Below are 3,577 nucleotides of genomic sequence, written 5' to 3'. Positions count from 1 at the left end.
GAAAGAATAAGATATTTTTGAGCATTTTTCTATTTTTAAATCAGTACACAAAAATATTTTTAATATGTCTGATTCTCAAAAAAATATTAAGTATAAACACTTATGAAGTCAAATGTGCTCCTGGACAAGTGAACAACCTGTCTTCTGCTAAGTCAATGATTAGCTAATTAAACCTGAACAGAACGAAGAGGTAAGAAGGTAGTTCATTGCATACACAGCAATAAACATTAGTAAATACTACACGTTACAAGATTAAAATATATATATGTATGTGGAAAAAAAAAAAAAAAAAAAAAAAAGGTGAAAAGAGAAAAAAAAAGAGCTTTGAATGATGTTTAAATTCCACCCTTTATATCTCTTAGATTTGCTCAGTAGAAAAATAGATAGCGCAAAGGAAAAGGAAAGGAAAAATGGCTTTCTGGTGATGCAACACACATGATGTTTTCCTGAACAGACTTAGAAGTCAGACTACACAGCATGCAAGTAGTAGATGACGGTTTTAACACCTGTCCACCGCAAGTTAACTTATGCCTTTCAACTCTGAGCTTCCTTCTTAATCCATAGGAACTTGTCTGAATACACACATGCTACATTGTACTTTGCAAGAACACTTTTCAACTCCTGACCAGGGGACAGCCTTTTTAAACCCAAATGCCTTCCTTAGCTTTAATTAGTGAAGTAGAATGTGATCATATGCATCAGGATGCAACAACATCCTGAACTCTGCTGCTGCTGTCTTCTCCTCATAAACCTGAAACCCATAGAATATAATTTAATCCCCATAAATAAAATCTTCTCTCTTATCAAGGACATAGTTCAGCGACAAGAACAATGAAGAGGGGGAGGGGGGAAATGCAGGACGAAATTACGGGGAAGTGAAGAGCCAGAAGATGTAGCCTTTTGAATATTGCCATATGCTCTTGAGGTTACAAACTAGTTTTATGCAGATTCAAAATTTCCCAGATTATGTGTCAGTAGAAACAGAAACTTGGATGATATGTAATAGCATACGCTCCCAAACTGCATGTCCAGGTACAAAACCGGTCAATTATAGACATGAGGAGATTATTCAAAGATATATCTGTGCTTACTCTCCAAATTCTTTTCACATAGCACGTTAATACAAAGATTATTAGAACTCCATGATGAAAATGAACGTCTTTACCGGGCTCTTCTAATCCAACAAGGAAATGGAGCTGCATTTCCCACTGTAGGAATACAGCAGATCCTAGTGATTGATGCAGTGGTTACCTACTTTCTCACACAGTACCTGCCTACTTAGCTCCCAGAGTAATAAGACTTTTTATCTAGGTAAATATGACTCCAAAACAGTTTCTGGGGAAACAAAACTAATGAAGCCTCCTTTCCTGCAGAGTTGTGCCCTAAGTTTGATAGCTCACGTCTTCCCTGATTTCTCATTAAGGCTGAGATTACTTTATACCTTTCTCCTCATTGCAGTAATGGCTTTTTCTTCTAACCATTGTATTTTCCTAGGATCTACAGAACAGAAATTTCTTTAAGATTTCTAACTCTCCATCAAATTTACTACAGAATCACCAAACACAAAAAGTTGTTAGGGACAGACTCACAAATACTCACATACAGCCAGCATAACTGCCCAAAGAAGTCATCTCTATCTCAAAAAAAATGTGAGACTGCCACATACCTTGGAATTTCTCTATACATTTTCAATAATTTCCATTTCCAAGTAATAGCTGCTATCGGTTGATAACAGCTGATAAAGATGTCTGGAAAATTAAAATTACCTCGAAGGACTGCTTGCCAGGAAATTCTCACTGTGAATAAGGAAAAGGTTTTGTTATCATACGAACAAACACATCGGTCTATTTTAATCATTCTTAAGGAAATGTTTCAAGGATCTTCAATAAAATAATCACTTAATTTAATAAATAAACTAGTCAAGAAACTGCAAATTGGACCTATGTAACACACTATATTTCTTCAGAAAAGAAAACCAAAAAAACAACAACTGTATTTTAATTTCAAAATGAAATATCAATCCTAAGGGATTTGCTTCCCCTCCTTAAATTTCCACTGGTCTTCCCCTTTTCCCAATTTAATAACTGTATCTTTTTTATAGACGAGAAGATAAACATCTGTTGCTAAACTAATCCTTCCAAGATATGAATTCATGAATTAGAATGCTAAATAGTATCATGGTATCTTGGGAACTGAGCTTCACCTAAGCATAACTCTGATCCAGGTTACATGCAAAGCAAAATTCTCAATAATGACACTAGTGTTTGGTGCTTGGATATTACCAAGGTAATAACTTGAATTAACCAAGTTTGGAAACTCCTGTCTTCATAAAGAAGATTAAAGGGAATTAGCAAGCTTCAAAGACCTGCTTTGCTTCAGCCAATTTGGTTCAAAAATTGAAGAACCTACCTAGGAACAGATTTTAAAAATAAATAAAAACAAACGTGCTCACAAATTAAGTTTAAGAAGCCTTCAGTCAGGATGAAACAGAACTACTTAATATTATTTAGGCCTCAGGTTAACACATTCATAAAGACTGTTCAAACACTTTTTCTTTTTAAATAGTACAGTGATGCAGATATTAAACCTTGATTCATACTTGAAATGGTGTTCCTTTAACGTGCATACCCAGAACCGTGGACTACTCTCTAACTTTAGGCCCAGCAGTTTGATGTGGTTGTTAAGATACCACAAATTCAGGACATAACTTACAGCTTTGCTTACTTCTTAACAATATGTTCTTCACTTTCACAGCATCTTTTCTTTCCAGTCTTTTCATAAACACAAACCAGATCTGGAAAAAAAAAAAAAAAAAAGAAAAAAAAAAGGAAAGAAAAAAAGATTTTTTTTTTAATATATATATAGGTAGAATTAGTCTCAAGTTTCATTCTTATCACAACAGTTTGCATTTATTTGTGCAACCAACCAAAATGCTGTGGAACATACCAGGCTAATCTCATATTAAAGAAACTGTAAAGGTTTATGAACTCGTGCAGATGGAAATAACAAATAATTTGAGCGCTGTCAGTTGTTACATAGTTATACTATTTACCAGGCCCCACTGAAGAGTGAAAAAAATAACCACTTAACTGCATCACTTGTTTCCAGATTTCTTAGGTAAGAGGATGAGTCTAGCAACAATAAGGTTGGGTCCAGCAGATAGGAGCCTGAATTCTCTTGGTGCAAAGCCATCTTATTTGAATCCAAAGCAGAAAGAACCATATAACTACTCGGGTCTTTGTTATAAGAAACCTAATCATCTCCACTAGCAGAAAAGTCAAGACAGACATTTACAAGGATCCCATACTTGCTGAAGTCAACTTTCTTCTCCACCCCCAGCATCAGTAAAAAGCCAAGAACAGGCTAGCTTCAAAAATTTCAAGAATTTATATGCTTCTGCACCTTTCAAGGCCTAACAGTGTAAGCCAGTGAAAGACCTACTTTCACATGAAAAAGATTTGTTAGCAGAACAAGGATGCCAACTATGGATAAGGGCCAGTCCAGTCCACAGCAGAAAAAAAAGGTTTAGACTTCGTGAGAAGAGAACAGGGACTCTCAAATTCTGTCTAGCCCATGC

At 35.4% G+C, this 3,577-nt stretch overlaps 1 long non-coding RNA gene across 1 annotated transcript; it reads right to left on the bottom strand.

Annotated features, from left to right (window-relative positions):
* Positions 1 to 686: 686 nt before the first annotated feature.
* Positions 687 to 2,796, bottom strand: LOC118172471. The gene is made up of 3 exons (XR_004753718.1): positions 2,713 to 2,796; positions 1,685 to 1,796; positions 687 to 751 (listed from the first exon to the last, which is right to left on the bottom strand). It is a non-coding gene; the product is annotated as an uncharacterized LOC118172471 (long non-coding RNA).
* Positions 2,797 to 3,577: the final 781 nt, after the last annotated feature.

The sequence above is a fragment of the Oxyura jamaicensis genome, chromosome 11 (assembly GCF_011077185.1).
Source record: "Oxyura jamaicensis isolate SHBP4307 breed ruddy duck chromosome 11, BPBGC_Ojam_1.0, whole genome shotgun sequence".
Classification (NCBI taxonomy): domain Eukaryota; kingdom Metazoa; phylum Chordata; class Aves; order Anseriformes; family Anatidae; genus Oxyura; species Oxyura jamaicensis.
This window is presented reverse-complemented; position numbering and strand designations above follow the sequence as displayed.